The 20,161-nt window shown below is 37.8% G+C and overlaps 1 pseudogene; it reads left to right on the top strand.

The window, feature by feature from the left end:
• The first annotated feature begins 11,966 nt into the window (after positions 1-11,966).
• LOC120289419 lies at positions 11,967-17,161 on the top strand (annotated as a pseudogene).
• The last annotated feature ends 3,000 nt before the right edge of the window (positions 17,162-20,161 follow it).

The raw sequence follows: 20,161 nt of genomic DNA on the forward strand, positions 1-20,161 counted from the left end.
CAGCTGTGTGATACTAGTTTCAAAATCAACTTTCAAGAGGGAATATGTTCAAGAACTAGTAAAGACTCTACTCAGTCATTCATGGGCCGAAAACATGGAAATATCTACCTCTTGGATGTGAAACCAGATGAATCGCAATGTCTAATCTCAATTCAAGATGAAGCGAGCTTATGGCACAAAAAGCTTGGGCACATCAATATGAAACAGATAGTCAAAATTTCAGCAAAGAAGCTTGTTTGTGGTCTACCTAAATTATCATATCAAAAGTCTAATCTATGTACACCATGCGTATTGGGAAAGCATGTAAGAAATTCCTTTAAACCAATAAATCAAGTTTCCACTAATCGTGTATTGCGGCTTCTGCATATGGATCTCTTTGGACCAACCAGAACTCAGAGCATTGGAGGTAAGAAATATTGCCTAGTAATTGTGGATGATTACTCACGATTTACTTGGGTATATTTCTTGACAAGTAAGTCTGAAACATTCTCTTACTTTGAAAAGTTTTCTAAAAATGTTCAAAATGAAAAAGGGTATGTTATCTCGAGTATAAGAACATACCATGGAGGTGAATTTGAAAATCAAGATTTTACAAAATTTTGTGATGAATCTGGTTTTCAGCATGTGTTCTCCTCTCCATATACTCCAGAGCAAAATGGAGTTGTGGAAAGAAAGAATAGATCGCTTCAAGAAATGGCTAGAACTCTTTTAATTGAAAGTAACATCTCTTCACAATTTTGGGCTGGGCTGAACAAACAGCATGTTACATTATCAATAGAGTTTTTCTAAGGCCTATTATGGAAAAAAAACCCCTATGAGTTATTCAAAGGAAAGAAGCCTATTGTTTCATATTTTCATGTGTTCGGATGCAAATGCTTTATATTGAAAAATGCAAATGATAGAGTTGGTAAGTTTGAAGAAAAATCAGACGAAGACATCTTCCTTGGATATTCTACCTCAAGCAAAGCCTACAGAGTCTATAACAAGAAGAGTCAATCTGTGGAGGACTCGATGAATGTCAAATTCCAGGATTCTATGCAAAATGAATCTGCTGAGACTCATATTGAAGAATTTGAACCTGCTCCAAACTCTATAAAGTCTAAATCTCAAGAAGCAACTCAGACTTTGAAAGACCAGCAACAAATGGTTATTGAAGATTTAAATAAAGGAAGTGATCATCAACCTAACAAATCAACCAGTAACTAGAAGCATAAGTTTAGTCATCCCAAAGAGCTCATTATTGGCGACATTAATGAAGGAATTCGCACAAGATTAAAAAAGCGTGAAGAGTCTAATGCTGTGGCTCTTATTTCTGAAATAGAATCAAAAAGCATAGAAGAAGCTTTATCTGATGAAAGCTGGATTGAAGCTATGCAAGAAGAACTCAGACAATTCAGTATTAATGATGTCTAGGAGTTGACTCCTAAACCAAAAGGTAAATCTATTATCGGAGCTAAATGGGTTTTCAGGAACAAGATGAACGAAAAAGGTAAAGTCGTAAGAAACAAAGCAAGACTCGTGGCCAAGGGATATATGCAAGAAGAAGGAATATACTATGACAAGACTTACGCACCAAAGAGCAAGGTTAGAAGCAATTCGATTATTACTTGCTTTTGCTTGTTATAAGAATTTTAGGTTATTCCAAATGGATGTCAAAAGTGCTTTCCTAAATGGATTTATCTATGAGGAAGTCTATGTGGAACAACCACCTGGGTCTGAAGATCCAAGGAAGTTAGACTCAATATTCAGACTGAAAAAAGCCTTGTATGGATTAAAGCAAGCACCTCGAGCTTGGTATGAAAGGCTGAGTAAATTTTTAATTCAAAATGGCTTTGAAAAAGGTAAAGTAGACACTACTTTGTTTATTAAAAGAGAAAGCAAAAGTTTCCTGCTTGTTCAAATATATGTTGATGATATCATTTTTGGATCATCTAATGAAAGTTTGTGCAAGAAATTCTCTAAGTCTATGTAGGATGAATTTGAAATGAGCATGATGGGTGAACTAACCTTCTTTCTTGGACTTCAAGTGAAACAATTGAAGGAAGGGACTTTTATTCATCAAGAAAATATGCTAATGATCTTGTCAAAAAGTTTGGACTGAAAATTGCAAAAAACTGATATACCAATGTCAAGTTCCTTGAAGATAGACAAAGATGAATGAGGAAAGAAAGTTGACCAGAAGGTATACAGGAGTATCATCGGTTCACTTCTTTATCTTACTGCTTCTAGACCTGACATTTTGTTTAGTGTTTGCATTTGTGCCAGATTTCAAGCAGACCCTAAAGAATCTCATCTAAGTATCGCAAAGCGTATTATCAAATACATTGCTTCAAGTTCAAGCATCGACCTTTGGTATCCTAAAAAGGGAGACTTTACTCTTCTTGGATACTCAGACGCAGATCTAGCCGGTTGCAAAGTTGATAGAAAGAGCACCTCGGGTACCCGTCAATTACTTGGAAGCAAGACAATGTCTTGGTTTTCAAGGAAGCAAAATACAGTAGCTCTTTCTACAACAGAAGCAGAGTATGTAGCTCTCGGAAGTTGTTGTTCACAAATTCTTTGGATAAAACAACAGCTAAGAGATTTTAGAATTGAAGATTCATGCACGGAGATTAACTGTGACAACACCAGTGCAATCAATCTTACCAAAAATCCAATTCTTCACTCAAGAGCAAAGCATATAGAAATTCGACATCACTTCATTAGAGATCATGTTCAAAATGAAGAAGTTTCGATTCAGATTGTTGACTCAAAGAACCAACTGGCGGATATATTTACAAAGCCTTTGGAGAAAAATCAATTTGAAATCATCCGTTCCAGACTCAACATCTTGAAGCTTGAAGAAGTTAAAGTCTAGAGACTCTCAGTCTCAAACAATCATGGTTCTTGACTGTAAGTTATTTTATTTTCTCTTATATTAAATCTCGTAAAGGTACGATCATTTATCCATTCATAATTGATTTATGCTATCTTCAATTTCCGTGAAAAGTGCAATTTTTTCCTTTTTAAAAAGAGTTAATGGTAGTTATCTATTTTTGAAAAAGGCAGTTATTTTTTTAAAAGGCATCTTTTAACCTTCCTTTACGACGTTTAGCATTTCCCCGTTTCGACTGAGCTATATACAATTGGTTCCTCTTCACTTAACTCCAAAACCCTAAAAAGCATCGATCCTCCATTCTTGTCTTCCTCCCTTGTTTAATCTTTGAAAAAGTTGTCATCTTTTTTGGGAAAGTCAAGCAAGGAATCTTTCGAAGACTGAGAAAGATGTCTTCAAGAAAGTCTTCGAGAATCGCAAGCAGGGGACCACGGCGAATGAGTGAGGGGCCTACTCATTTTGATCTCACCGAGGAAGAGGAGTCACCAAGTCAACAGCAGAGCCCACAACATTCTCAACAGCGTCATTCTCCACCATCTAGTCCACAGGATGCTAGTCATCAACAAGAGGAAGAAATTATTGAAGACGTAGATCCTGTAAGAGTTCAAAAGCCCTCTTTTATTTATAAGCTTTACCGTGCTTTAAAGAGCATTGGTACTCCATTGAACTACATCGATGAGTTTCTTAAGGACAAGGGATATGAGAATGAGTACATTTTTTTTGAAAAATGGAGAGTTTGGAAATTGCTCCTAATGGGTTGGTAGAAAAAACCCTTGCAAATATCCCAAGTGATCCGCGTGTTGGGGGATTTAATCCGATAGATGGGAATGATGATGACAGATTGTACAGAGAATTTCAACCGAGAATGGGTGTTGTAGCAAAAATTCGGGGAAAAAGAACAGAGTTGTTTAGATCGAAGGAACAAAAGGATCTATACTCCAAATTGTTGAAGCGTGGGGTGATAAACCCTAGGAGTGTGGATTTTGATTTCTTTGATGCTGTGAATGTCAATTTGAGGGAAAAGTTCAGTTTTCTTCAACTTGAACAGTTCTGTTTTGACACCACAGAAGCCTATGCTCAATTAACTGCATATTTCTATTCAAATCTTAGTTTCTTGGATGCGAATAGAATCTCTTTCAGTGTTCGAAATCAGGACTTTGTAGTGGATGTGGATATGTTGGAGGATGTGATTGGGGTTGAGAGAGGAAGATATCAACCCATCAGTGTTTCTATAGCTCGTGCCACATTGGAACTTGTTAAAGATAGAAGGACAGAGGGAAGGATTTCCTACTCAAGGATGCGTGCGTTCAACATTCTGCTTCACAAGATTGTGATTAATTGTCTTAGACCGAAATTAACTTCCAAGACTGATGTTTCTAACTCAGAGGCAAAGCTGATGTACGCCATCAATGCTGGGAAAATTTTTTCTCTTCCTCACACTATTCTGTTCCACATGTATAGAGCAGTGGTGAAGGATAAAAGCCAACTTCCTTATCCAGGTCTTGTGTCAAAGATATTCAGACATTTGAATATTCAGCCTCCACAAATTCTCTGTGTTCGACCATGTGACAAAATGGTGGTAGGACTGAAAATGGTGTCCAAAATGCGTCTGAAAGAACTCGACAAGGCATTGGAGAAATTTAAGGAGAAAACCATTGTCAAATCTCATCAAGTCTCTTCGCAAAAGAAAAAGAAAATGGAAGGAGCCCATGGTTGCTCCATCCAAAAAGAGAAAAGCTCTCATTACTAATGAAGATGATGAGGATGACCTCACAATTTCTGCTATAGCATTGAAGAAGCTGAGTCGTTCTATTCCAGAATCAATGGAACGACAGGAGAAAGAAGCAGAGGAGAGAGAAGAATAGGAGAAAAAAGAAGAAACAGAAACAAATGAGAAAGAAGCAGAGGAGAAGGAAGAAGAGGAGAGAGAAGCTAAGAAAGAGAAGCAGAGAAGGAAAGGTTTGAAGAAGAAGAAGACAGAGAAAATCAACAGGAAGGAGAGCATGAGGAACTCTCTTCTCCACCTGAAGCCATGGAAACAGGGGGAGATGGTGAGAATAGAGGAATGTCCTCATATCCTATTAACAGTGAAGGAGTCAGCCGCTCTCCAGCAAATCCAGAGGACATTCATGCCTCTCAATTTCCTGAGGAGGGACATAATGCTTCATCGCCAAATCTGCGTGATTATGCTGATATACCATCATTTGCCTTTACTCCATCAAATCGTGCCGAAGCCAGTACGCAGATTGATAACTCAGCAGATTTTCACAGAATCGTTGATGTTCTCTTGGAAATGCGGGGTCAAATATATGCTTCGGAAAGCGAAGTTTAGAACTTGAAGAATGCAGGACAAGCTTCTTCCGTTTCATTATCTTATCAGATCCAAGCCCTTGTTCTTCAGATTCAAGCCAATGCTAAAGGTGAAGAGGTGGATCAACTGAAAGGAAGAATTGAAAAGCCGGAAGGCATCATCCAGTCATGGGAGATTTCCAGCTTGTTCGCATTCCCAAGCAAACTTGACTCTATTTTATTTCCATCTCAACCTTTTTTATGATGACAAAAAGGGGGAGAGATTTGAGATTTGAAATCTTTGAACTTAAACTTGTTAAATTTTTAGTTTGTTTTGATATGTGTCTATGTGTTTGGATGAGGATTGACTGAATGTGGATTTGGATTTGACTGCTACTTATATTAAGTACTATTGATATCTTATGAATAGCTTTACTCTTATGCAAGACTAACCTATTTTCTCTAGTTGCAGATTCTAGTGTTATCATTAAGCCATTAATCTTTATGAGATATCCATATTTGCTTGAGTAATGTTTTGCAGGTCAAGGTTATTCAAATCTGCAGAAAAGTTTTGTCACCATCAAAAAGGGGGAGATTGTTGGAGAAATCATTCTGTAATATTTTGAAGCTGACAAAACGTTTCTATCAGTCTAGTATGAAGTTTTGCAAACTCTACTATTAAAGTCTGAAGACCTCCGGACTATCAGACTCAAGACTCAAAGTCTATTCTCTTTGACAATTTCTAATCCGTTGAAGAAAGGCTATCCAGAACTGCTTCATTAAGGATTTGACCTTAGCAACTGGAAAAGATCTCTTGGCTGGATATGACATAACGGATTCAATGATTAAAGATCCGATGATTTGCGAAGTATTCTTAGAAGGTTCTACTTATGGAAACCAAAATCCTAATTGTATGGGCGAGCAGGATTGATGGGCTATCGACATGTTCCTTTAATAGCTCGAATAATCTTCCTAATTGATTCTATCCAACGGGAGGATTGGAAGAATTCCTTTGGTAAGTGCCAACGGGTATGATGGCACAAAGGAGTATAAAAGGAAGACGTTCTAGTTGTTCAAGGTGGTGCACGATAGAAGAATTCCAAAGTCTGAAGCTCTTTGATTCTTAGTCAATTCACTTATTGAGCGAAATCTTGTACGCAAAAGAGAGTTTATATTTTGAGATACCTTGAGGAAGTGTGGTAGAATATCTATACTGTGGAATCAAGGGAAATCGTTGCTGTAACATCTCTTTTGTTCATAGTGAAATCTAGCCGGTGGGCTGTCAGTGTAGAAGAGTGGACGTAGGCTTGGAATAAGCCGAACTACTAAAAACCTTGTGTTCAATTTTGTCTTCCCTACTCTCTGCTTTATTTTGTTCATAGTTCGTTTTGTTAACTAAAGAAGAAATTCCTTTCTATTGTTTGCCTAGTATTGCTTTCATATCTCGAGAAATTATTTAAACACCTATTCACCCCATTCTAGGTGCTATTACTAGCTATATCAAAATGAACATAGCCACTTTAGGTCCTTATTTGAGAAAGTGATAGCATTTCAAGTCTTTTTTAAATAAAACCCATTTTGGATATTTATTTGAGAAAATGAGGGCATTTTAGGTCCTTTTTTTTTTTTTTTTTTTGCAATTTTCTCTCTTTTCTTTTAAATTGCACTCTAAAAAGAGAGAACCTTTGTGAGCCAGATGAAATAATAACTTGATTTTTTCTAATGCGAAAAAGTAATATGTTTGAAATTTTCATGCTAAATTTTTTGGATTTTTGTGGGGTTATCTATTACGTGTACTTGAATAATTTAGGAATTCCTTGATGCCCCTGTAGGCATTCACAATTCATAAGGTAACTTGTGGCAATTCGATCCACATTGTGTTCGCTTTGTTTTCATGACGAGAACCAATTTTATCATTGTTACATGCATTGTTTTGTGTGTTTTTTGGGGAAGTAATGTTGATGGAATTATAAAATTATATTTAATGGTTGATTGTGCTTTAGCCTGACTATTAAAAATAGTTTTGCAAGTTCATCGCTTTTCTATGTGGATGTGGGTAGATGAAATGTACGTGCAAACTGTTTGATTATGGATCATGTTTGATCACAATGACTATGCTTATTATGAAAGTTTGTTGCTTGTTCATATGGATTGTGCTGATAGAATCATAATTCATTAAAAATGGTGGATTTCTGACTGTTATGCTGATTGTGAAAGCTCACTACTTGTATAGTATGCTAGATTAGTAACCAGTCAAATACCAATTAAAAGAAAAAGAAAAACTAGAACAAATTTTAGTGAACTATTGAAGCAATAAGTAGTTCTGATTAGACAATTACCGAGGGCTTTTGGTAGACTTCTTTTGTTTCCGACTTCACTTGCGACAAGTCATCGCATTAGTATGAGTTCATTGACCATGTGAGGGCAATCCACCTCAATGATGAATTCAACTCGCTAATTTATCTAGTTATCTCATTGGTGGAATTTGAATCACATTCTTCTTAGTAAGGCCACAAGGTCTAGATCAACCTTGTGCTGATCGGGGTTTTATATGCCCAGGCGTTGATACCTATCGATGTCCTAAACCAATTAAAACCATCAGGAATGAAATAAAATGTGAATAATAGAGTCCGAGTTCAACCTCATGGTCAGCGGAAGAAAAAGAAGGCTAGGGAGGAAGAATTTACATTCCATTCTCACATCCTCTTCCTCTATGGTGACCAGGCGGTCTTATAGATCCAACTAAGACAATGGAATCTTCTTTTGTGATCATACTTTTATCTTGGTTAGTAGTCCAATCCTTGGCTCAACTCAATGGCACTTTTACGCAGGGTTGGTGCCACTAGATTGGCATGGATGAATATCATTTCATTGTTTACGTGGATGTATACGAATGAAATTATAATTTATTAAAAACAGTGGTTCGTGCTTTGTCCTTACTATTATTCTTGTTTCTCAAATTTGTCACTTGTACAAGTGAAATTACATCATTTTCTTGTCTATTTAGGCATATGCAGATGGAACTATAATTTGTTAATAAAGGTTGCCCTACTTCATTCCGACCAACATGTTTTGGAAGTTCGTCGTGTGTTTACATGGATTTACATCATTTGATCATATCCCATTTGGTCATCTGGACATTATTTGGTTGTATCTAGAGTATTTGCATTTTAGAATAATTACAAATATGTATCTAGAGTATTTGCTGATATTTTAATTTGACATTAAGTCATTTTGACTTTACAAAGGAGGTATTACATAAGGAAAGAAGAATTGGCCATATCTAAAGTAGGTATAGACCAAACCCCCAAGAGATGGAATGCAACTAGAATTTCCACACTTGCAATTGTGAGAGTGTGGCTGATGTCCATTGCGCTACGGCCCCTCCTCCTCCTATCAAGATGCAACTAAGTTTAAATACTTAGTAAACAAGCAACTTCCTTGCCGTAGTCCCAACTGCTTTAAACCCAATGTTGCTATTAAGATTCCCCCTCCACCAATAGATGGCAATGATTCATCTAATTGAAAGTTTTTCTTCATGATAGAATGAGAAATAATGTGTACGCCTGAGTTGGAGGGCAGACTTGTGCCCCCTATGCAAGTTCGACAGGATTCTCTGGTATTCACTTGCCACATAAGCTCACTCCTTCATATAGCACATTAACCAAATTTGCGATTGATAATAGAGCACCTACACCCCCATCATATTCTCCTCTCCTAGGTATGTTTGTGCTTATAGTTTAGCATTAGAAGTTGGGCCATGAAGAAGCAACTGCAGTTAGAGAGAAGCGCTCAAATATCATTCACATGTCTGAGAAACCTCCTAATGATTCAGTGGGCACGTCTTCTCATGTCAATTCTCTAGAAATTGCATGGATTACCAAAAGGCGAGTTGGTGAAGGTGGTATAAATAAGAGGGTCAGAAGCCTTGCAGCATCTGTAGATAGAAGAGGTGTTGGTAGAGGAAATTTGTCTAGATCTCAAAAAGTCCAATCGGAGAGTAAGAGAAGGGTTAATTTTGATGTGAGTAATCAAATCAACAATTTGAGGGATCTATCTCAGATAGAAAGAAGGAAGATGCTAATATATAAGGTAAAGAAGAAACTTTTAAGAAGCTTAATGAGTGGAGTAGTGAGAAAGAACCTGCAAATATACTAAGTTGTTTGTGTTGAGAAAACTTATATTATATTTTGAAGTTGACAAAACTTTTCTATATTTATCTTTTTTATTTTGAGGAATACAAGACTTCTGTGGAATTCTTTCAAAGTCTATTTTACATTAGAAGTCTGCCCCATTCTGACGAAGACTCAGACTAAACTCAAGTGAAGAACGAAGACATAATCAAACTTAGGATTATTATTCTTCCTTCAATGATTTGATACGAACAAGATATATCTAGATTTCTAGTTGAAAATTTCACTTACCTTTTTTGAATATTATTGATGAAATCAATCTCGGAACGGTAAAATCAATTTGGAAGGCAAGTTTATTTGGAAAGAATCTACTTATAGAAACCAAGATCCTGATTGTATGGGCGACCAAGATCATCGGAATTTCATGGAAATCTCGATGTTTCAAATACAGACACAGGGTACCAAAGTGACAGAGAAATCAGTCTAGTGCTGATTGATAAGAATATTGTAATTATGTAGAATCACTCACACTTAATCACACGGTTCTGTCGAATTGACTTATCTTCGGTCTCTAATCGGTTTGTGTCGTAATGACCCTTGCAGATTAGCACGGTCGAACAATTGATTCCTGGTTAAATTCTCAAGTCTATTGTGTTTAGATTCCTTAACAGCTTCACCTGATAGGTTAGTTATCTCGTGAGTAGCCAACTCAAAGAAAAGAATTATAGGCGCGAAGATGAAATGCCCGACTTATTCAATTGAAAATAGAATTGGCAAATTCAGGATGACACATTTTTACGCGAATCTATCATTTCTGGATTAAACTCATACTCAGTTTACTATATGTGACAGAGTGTTTCATGTAGATGTTGATATTTTGGCTGACATTTTGGGTGTAGAACGGAGTGGTTTTCTACTCATAAACGTATCTATCATTCAAGCTACTAGATTTCTCGTGAAAGACAGATTGCCGAGTGGGAGTGTTACTTACTCTCATATGCTAGCGCCAAACATTATGTTGCATAAGATAGTGATCAATGGCATTAGACCCGAGGCTGCCTCCAAGATTGATGTTTCGAGATTTGAGGCAAATATAATGTGGGCAATTTGCAATGGAGTTCCTTTTTCCCTTCCACATTTTTTTGCATATGTATAGAACCGTGATGAAGGAAAAAGGGCAACTGCCCTACAATGCCTTGATAACTCGATTATTCAGACACTTTCAGATTCAATTACCTTCTCAACTTTGATTAAGGACTCTCACTCCTATGGAAATATGAATGAAGATGATTTCCAAAATGAGGCTAAATGATCTATCTAAGGCTCTGGACCTTTTGAAGAATGAATCATCTAGCATAATCAAAGAATGACTTGTTGCTGCAAAGAAGCGCAAGGAAAAGGATGTTATCCATAAGACATCAAAGAAAAAGAAATCTATTATTTTGCAAGATGAAGAGGAGGAAGATGAAGATCTGACAATCTCTGCCATCACTTTGCACAATCTTCAAGGTTATGTTGATTATGAAGAGACAGAAAAATAAGGTGAAAAGGAAGAAGAAAGTCAACACCAGTTTTGGGTAGACAGTTTGGCTCTTTTTCTCTTTTGCATTTCCTGATGACATTGTGACGTCGATCGTGTTTGAGGCTTTTCAGCAGAGACTTGTAGCTTGTATTCTTATCCTCTAATTTGCTATGCAAACATAAAGCTGAAAAAGTGGGAACATTTTACTTGGTTTTGTGTGGTCAACTGGACAAATATTATGTGGAGGTTGAGTGTCCACATTGTCTTTTCCTATTCTCTCAATGTACTTACATTTTGTTGAACTAGCATCTTTGAAAGAGTGCCATTTTCTTCATTTGTCGTTATATTCGATGCGATAGTACATCTTTCGTTATTTGGTCAACTCAAGACCCAGAAAATCTTAGGTTTGCATCTTTCCAGCGATCCACTCACTGTTACTTCTATCCAAGAAAAAAGGTTCTTGTGCCATTGTATAACATGCTTCAAGTTAGACATACTCTCCAATCTCTGGATGTTATCAGTATAGGAGTTTTAACAAATCAAAGAGAGCCAAAAAACTGAATGAAAGCTATTGAAATGGACTGGTGTGTGAGGACTAATGTATCTACCAGCACCATGGCCTAGTGGCGGTTCAATTACACCATGTCTCAAGTGGTTCTGTGGTATGATTCCACCTTTTCCTGTCCCTTTACTGTCAATCAGATAGATTACTGCTAATATGTCATTCCTTATCTCAGCCCGTTTTTTGTGGGCTAGGTCTTGGGCCAAGCTTAGGACTAGAAATGATGGAGGTGTTTTACCCATAAGTGACATTGTGCCATTAGATGTTTGATTTAGAGCATCACCCACTTCAACCATAGGCCAACGGTAGCTTAGGAGAGCACTTATGGGCTCTCATGTGGACCATGAGCTCTTGCTTGGACTTGGATCCATCATGGGTCAGGTCTCGCATTGTACTCGAAAAATGTCCACCCGACCACCCGACCCGCATGGGGTGGAGACCAGGTAAAAGCACTGACCATTTGACCAGATTAATGTGGCATCAATTCGACAGTCCAACTTGAAGTCAGTCAAACACGTCTCCCCTGCATCTCTCTCTCTCTCTCTCTCTCTCTCTCTCTCTCTCTCGCTCGCCGGGAATAGAAGAATGGACGCCGTGGATTCAGTGGTCGATCCTCTCCGAGACTTCGCCAAGGACAACATCCACCTCGTCAAGCGTTGCCACAAGCCCGACCGCAAAGGTGACCGCTTCTCGTTCACGCATGCAAAATGCATTCTGTAAAAGAACTGAGGAATTTTGGAATGAGAATTATGTAGTTCATTGACAAAGAAATGCAACTTATATACAAGAAGATACAGCTATTAAACAATCTCCTAATTAGGCTAAACTACCAAAAATACAAGGACAACACAATAAAAAAGATATGTACACAAAACTTCCTAAGTAAACGGTCTAGATAAAAACATATCACAACTGCCTTTCCAATATATTTCAATACCCCCCTCAAGTTGGAGCATGGAGATCTCGAATGCCCAACTTGCGAAGAAGAAAGTTAAATTGATCCTTTCCCAATGTCTTCGTGAAGATATCAGCTAGCTGCATTGAACTATGTACATAATTTGTTTGAATGTTACCATTAAGCATCTCATTACGAATAAAATGACAATCTACTTCAATATGCTTGGTATGCTCATGATAAATAGGATTGGCGGCTATATGTAAAGCTGCCCGACTGTCGCAATACAACTGCATAGGTTGAGAATGTTCCACACCAAGAAAATTCAATAATCCTTTCAACTACTTAAGTTCACAAACTGTAGTACTTATAGACCTGTATTCAGCTTCAACAAATGAGAGAGACACTGTCTGTTGCTTCTTAGTCTTCCACAAGATAGGTGATTCTCCCAAGAAAACAAAGTAACTGGTCAAAGATCGTCTCGTCAAAAGACAACTAGCCCAGTCAGAATCACAGTAAGCAGACAATTTGAGGTTACAATTGGTACGCAACATAATACCCTAACTTATATTTCCTTTCAAATAACGCATAACTCTCACATCTGCCTCCCAATGAGCTGTCTTTGGCCGCTGCATGAACTGTGCAAGAATATGTACACAAATTTAATTTTTAAATTTAATTTAATTATTTTTTAATTATTTTTTTGTAAGACAATTCATGTCGTGTTATTGTTAGATAAATAAACCGACCCACTAGGCGCCTATACTGAGTAGGGTTGTCTACATCATCACTCTTAGTGAGGACCAACTTGTGATTTTGTTCAAGAGGAGTTTTAGTCGGCTTGGAACCGAGCAATCTGACCTTAGAAATCATATCCAACGCATACTTACATTGACACAAGAAAATACCATTTGAGTTTCTCGCCACTTCAATCCCCAAGAAAAATTTCAACTTCCCCAAGTCTTTCATATAAAAACGATGACTTAAATAGTTCTTGAACTTTTGCACAGCGGAAATATCATTATTGGAGATAATGAGATCATCAACATAAATAAGCACATTCAATTGAGCAGTCCCAACTCAAAAAGTGAAGAAGGGGTAATCTGAATATGATTGTTGAAATCCATAAGCTTTCAAAGATGCTGCCAATTTTGCAAACCAACATCTAGGTGCTTGCCGCAAACCGTAGAGAGATTTCCGAAGTCTTCATACCTTCCTTGACGATTGAGAGGCAAATCTAGGCGACATCTTCATGTAAACCTCTTCCTTTAAATCGCCATGTAAGAAAACATTTTGAACGTCCATCTGATGAAGTCCCCAATTCTTTGCAACCATAACGGCAAGAAAGGTGCATACAGTGCACCCACTTGCTCCCAATTGCTTTCTTCCTAGGCGGCAAATTTTCGACTCCGTCCATTAGGGGGGTGAGCGGTCTCGATTCCGGTTTTATCGTAGGAGCAAAAATCTCCGATAATCTATGCCTTCAACTTGTTTATTTCCTAGTATCAGCAACCGCACCTTGTATCAATCAACGCTTCAATCAAAATTGTACTTAATTTTATATACTCACTTGCTCCCAATTGCTTTCTTCCCAGGCGGCAAATTTTCAATTGTCCATGTGCCATTATCTTCCAAAGCCTGTATTTCTTTACTCATGGCCTCTCTCCACCGTTCATCTTTAATTGCTTATGCATAAGAGTTTGGTTCATGTTCTGCAGTAATTGCTACCAAGAAACACTGGTGTTACGTAGAAAATCTTTTATGACTCACATATCGTGCTATAGAATAAGGCATACCTAAGGAATCAGATCGGGCAAATAAGCATGTCGAGGGGCTTATTTTGATGGCATTTGTCACATAATCTTTCAAACAAATAGACGGTTGCTTGACCCTTTGTCCCCTGCCTAGTTGCTCTTCATCAACTTCACTTCTTTCCACATCCTCATTGTTTGTGTGGATCAATTCCTCCATTTCATGATTCACCTCATTTTCTCTATCTACACTTTCAGCATGCTCCTCTCTCAAGTCACTTTTTAAATCATCAACTTCATCACCCAACTCCATAACTCTATTTTGAATGAGTTCATCACTTATTGTTTTCTCATCAGCATATGGAAATTCTGTTTCACAAACACTACATCTCTCGATACAAAGTATTCGCCAGCTTCTAAATCATACAATCTCCACCCATTCTTTCCCAATGGATAACCAACAAAAACACATCGACGACTTCTACTAGCAAATTTATATTTATCCCGATTCTAATTATGCGCATAGCACAAACAACCAAAAATCCGAATATGTTTGTAAGAAGGAGGTTGGCCAAAAATAATCTCATATGGGGTTTTGCCATTCAATAATATAATGGAGTCCTGTTAATCAAATATCCAGCTACAAGTACACATTTTCCCCAAAATTATATAGGCAAATTTGCTTGGAAATGCAAAGCTCTTGCAACATTAAGGATATGGCGATGCTTTCTTTCCACTCGGCCATTTTGTTGAGGTGTTCTAACATAAGAAGTCTAATGCAATATCCCATGTTCATCAAAATATTCTTTCAAACACAAAAATTCACGTTCATTATCACTTCTAACAATTTTCACATTTTTCTCAAATTGGCATCTAACCATCGCAATAAACTTCCTAAGAACAAAAGCCACTTCATTTTTTCCATTCATCAAATGTATCCACACAGCACGAGATTAATCATCAACAATTATCAAGAAATAAATTGCTCCACATGAAGCTAGCACTCTATAAGGTCTCCACAAATCACAATGTATTAATTCAAAACAATCTTTAGCTTTATTGTCACTAGAAAAAGAAGATCTCTCTTCTTTGTTTTGCTCTAAAACAAACCTCACAAGTTTTATTGGTTTTCCTAACCATTTTGCCAGCTTCTGGAATTAACTCCACTACCTTGGAAGAAGGATGACCCATTCTTTTATGCCAAAGCTCAAAGGATTCCATATCAGCCACCATGCAAGCACGTACTGAAGTCACTCCCTTGAGAAAGTAAAGCCCCTCGCATTGCTCACCCGCTCCAATCAAGTTCCTCGAATTTAGGTCCTGTATAGCACATATTTTGTTAGTCAGTTGAATAACCAAATTTGAATCATTAAGAAGTTGTGATACGGAAATCATATTACATTTCAAATTGGGCACAAAAAGAACTCGTCACAATTTCAAGTCTCCTCCAAGAAACACAGTTCCTTCTTTCATTGCCATGGTCTTTTCTCCATCAGGTAACTCAACTAAGCATGGCACAATGTCACGCAATTCTCTCAAAACTGCCAACATTCCTATCATACGGTGGGAAGCTCCTATGTCAATAATCCAGGAAAAACACTTTGTTTACTAGTCAGCCTCTCATGGGGACCATTCTAATGAGAACTTAACATTCCCAATAAAGTTGCCCACTTCTCATCATTCAATCCACTAAGACCCTTTCGATCTGAATCCGTCACAACTCCTCGCCCACCATCAACTCCAGTTACCTGTGAGACGTTGGCATGAGCACCACCTCCTTTGTACGTCCACCTCTATTACTACGCTTTTGACCACTACCTTGTCTAGCAAAGGTTCCACGTGGTCTATTACCCCACCATTCTGGATATCCTATTAGCTGGAAACAACTTTCAGCATCATGTCCCTCTCGGTTGCAATTAGAACAAAACAAGATTTTATCTTTATCCCCCCTTGAATTTTGACCACCTGCTTGGATTGCAAAACTCATGGGATTGTCTCTTTCATCCTTGGTTCGTGTCATAGTTCGCACTTGCTTTTGCTGAACAACCATAGCATAGACACAATTTAGATTAGGCAAAGGTTCAGTGCTCAAAATATTAGCGCGCACTGTTCCATATCCTTCTTCATCTAAGCCCATCAAAAACTGATGAACTCTCTCTTCTTCGTGTTTTCTTTCCAATTCAATGGTTATATTGCATCTACAACCTATACAAACACACATCGGTATATGATCATAGCTATTTATTTCATCCCACAAGATTTTGAGTTTACTGAAATAGGATGGGTTGACCATCCTGACTACAATTGGCCAAATCCGATCTCAGTTGCTGCATTCGTGGACCATTCCCAATTGAGAATCTTTGTTTGATATCCTCCCACAAATCTTTCACGTTCTCCATGTGAGAGATAGTCAAGCGAAGTGTCAGTTCAATGGTATTAAACACCCAAGAAACCAACATGGAATCAATCTTCAAGTTCCAACGAATCATTTGCTGGTTGCTTGACAGATCCATCAATAAAATCATATTTCTTCTTGGCTCGTAATGCAGTCCGCATAGCTCGCACCCATTCTTCATAATTCTCGCCCTTCAATTGAACTTGGATAATCAAGTTACCCGGGTTGTCATTCGAATTTAGTGTGTAAGGGCTAGAGGCTTTCTTGTCTGTTCCAAAACTCTCCTCACTTTTTTTTCCATCAGCCATGGCTCTGATACCATGTAAAAGAACTAAGGAATTTTGGAATGAGAATTCTGTAGTTCATTGCCACAGAAACGCAACATATATACAAGAAGATATAGCTATCAAACAATCTCCTAGTTAGGCTAAACTACCAAAAATACAAGCATAACACAATAAAAAAGATATGTTTACAAAACTTCCTAAGTAAACAGCCTAAATAAAAGGCCTAAATAAAAACATATCACAACTGTCTTTCCAATATATTTCAATACATTCTTGCCCTGTCGTCTCCCGGACTTTCTTGATCGATCGGTTTCGATTCCGTCTTTCCCCTGCAGAGTTCACCAAGGTCACCTTTTTGCACCGCCATTGGATTCGTGGTCATGGGTTTTGTTGGGTTCTTCGTGAAGCTCATCTTCATCCCCATCAACAACATCATCGTCGGGTCCGGTTAGGAGGTAATTGCATGCCCTGCTTCTTGTTTTGTGTGTGTGTGTGTGTTTTCTTGCTTTTGTAGATCTCCCAATGCTCGACCGCGGCTCTTTGTTATCGGGTTGTCTTCTGTCTAGATTCTCAATCTCTAAGGTAGATCTTGTGCCCTTATGTTCTTATGAAAGAAAGGTGCTTCCTTTGGCTAGCGCGGAGGCTCTTTGTGAAAGCTGCATATAGTTCTTTAGGGTAACGGATTCATCACTTGAACTTGTTGTGGATGTTTATCCTGTCATTTGTAAAGATCTGCATATTGTTTGATGTGGCCACCTACATATGAATTATTTTAAATTTAAAACGTATCAGTAGGCCTAGCCTACAAATCTATTTGAACTATCAACGAATTCTAGAATTTTAGGCATGATGGGATTGTAATTCTTTCTACTTCTTGAGGTATAATGACAGACCGAGAGGCTCGACTAGAAGGAATCGGCAGAGAAATTTTGTGTTATATATGATAATCTTTCTGTTCTGATATCCGAATTGGATCCATAATTTTCCTATTTGCCCTCCGAAGAGTCCTCCAAATATTATTTTGGTCTTGGATTAGTGATCCATTTTGATATGTTTTTAGAGGAATATGAATAGGGAAGAGAGGATAGGCTCATTACATTAAAAAAAAAAACAATAAAAAAAGATATGGGAATTTTACATAAGTAATTGAGCGTGAGAGCCAAATGAATTGAAAGATTCATGTTTGGTTCAGGAAGGGATTGTGGAAGTTTTGAAATGAATGAAAAGATAATCTACTTTCATTAAGTGATTTATTAGATAATTGAAAAAAGAGGATCTTGAATACTATTCGAAATTAAGAAGAATTATGTGGCAGGGCCATTGAATAGCTAGAAAAAGCTTGGGCCCGTTTACGGAAAGTGGAAATGGAAGCGGAGCAGTTTTGAGTGAATGGATGCGAGGATGGGAATTTATGATATGAAAAGACAATTTCTATTTCTAATAAATATGGAAAAAAATGTAGAACCTAGAAAAGAAAGAAAAATTTATTGGAATTACTAGTCTTAGAATCGAGTTGGACAAAAATAGAAGGCGCACAGGTAGTGAACTTCTTTTCCCAAAGAAGAAGTAATGACAGTATCTAGGGAATAAGCATCGACTAACTCTGTGCCAGCAACTGTGGTAATATAGAGGATGCAAGCGTCATCTGGGATGATTGGGCGTAAAGCATCTATATGTCGCGTGACGCTATCACTGATTCAGAGCGAACCTTTGTGATGGGAGAGATGGAAAGCTGCTGATCGATTGGACATGCATTCATTATTGAGAGTCTATCAGAAGGATTCATTTGCAGATTGTAAATAGATCGATTTTAGTTTCAGGGGCCCTCTTTCAGTTACCTCTTTTCGGCTTTGCAAAGCCATTGTGATAATTGGGGTTTTATTTTAAATCAAACTTATCTTACTGTTTTTCTGTTGTTTTTAACCTTCTTGAAACTACTGTTCAATCCATGAAGTTACCAAACACATGCTTTTTAGTGGTGGCAAAATTTTTCTAGGTGAAGTTCTCACTTTTAATGATTCTTAACACAGCAGACATGCTATTCGTAGTCCTAGATGTATACAAATAAATGTTACCTCTGCCCTATAGAAAGCACGATGGCCCTTTTGTGTACCTTCTGTCGTGATACTGGAAAAGATCTAGCCTTACGGAAATGCCGGAGTCATTGATGCTAATCCTTTTCTGCACTATTGTGAGTTACTTTTTCACTGAATCCATGGCAGTGTCCCAATTAGATATCAAATTAAGTTTCCCGACTGATGTTTCGTGTGGGTTCCGCATGTATCTGATTATAATTGAATTCAATGCGAAACTTGAAAGCTTTTTACTTCTCCTAGTAAGATCAATAACGAGTAAATCTATTAACCTACCTACTCAATGCATCTTCTGAAATGTCCACACTGTAGTAGCATGCTCTGAGAAGGGAGCTGATTTTATGTAGTTATTTGCCAAGTGGATTGTGTTTTGAATTTTTGTAGCCATTGGGAGGTTTTCTGGTGCATAGATGTAACGTTGGTTCAAAACGCTCTCCACTATAATTGACTGATAACCTGGTTTTCTTAGAGATCATTATTGATGGTTAATTTGATTTCAAGTATGATATTCTTTAAGTTGAATATATGAGTTTCCTTTCAAGAGAACTGGAAACTGAAACGAACAGCTCTCTTTGCTTATAAATTGGATGATGCTTTTCTGCATTGGCTTCCCAATTGTTGGATGGGTCATTTAGGATGACACCATATCCGTTGAGTATATAATCAGTGTTTGGTTGATAGTCACGAGCAGTTCTAAGAATTCTTGGTGGTTACCTCGGAAAATATGATGATATGAACATTGTATCTCATTTTCGGCAACGTAAATCCTTTTTTTTTTTTTTTTTGGAGAAGCTTTTAAGTGGATTATTCGGTGGCTTTTATCCCTATTCAGCCGATACCTTCTATTCTGTATGGTGTCGGATAGGTGCTGAGTATGTGCACTGCTCATATAGGGAGGGAGGGACACCTGGAGTGCCATAACTTGGCACGCCGGGACACTTAAGTGCCATAATTTTAAAATGGTACACTTAAGTGCCATCATCGGAGTAAAATGGGACACTTAAGTGCCAATCCGGCCAAAAACCGGTCAAAATGCAGACGTGGCATTTTCCGGCGACTTGCTTAACTGATGTGGCAATTTTTTTTTAAAAAAAAAGCACACGTGGAGGAGGAAAACGACGTCGCCCCATCCACTGTGCATTTGGCCAAACTAAACGACGTCGTTTTTCGTTAGTGTTAAATGACCTCGTTTGGTTTATTTGGATTTTAACATTTCGTCAGTTCACACTAGGTCTGACGTCCTCTCCATCCATCGCCGTTCACAGCTCGCCGTTCGCAGGTGATCGCTCGCCGTCGTCGCTCGCCGTCGTCGAGCGCCGTCATCGCTCGCCGTCATCGATTTGCTCAGGTTTTTTCTCT

This window comes from Eucalyptus grandis, chromosome 2 (assembly GCF_016545825.1).
Source record: "Eucalyptus grandis isolate ANBG69807.140 chromosome 2, ASM1654582v1, whole genome shotgun sequence".
NCBI classification, from domain to species: domain Eukaryota; kingdom Viridiplantae; phylum Streptophyta; class Magnoliopsida; order Myrtales; family Myrtaceae; genus Eucalyptus; species Eucalyptus grandis.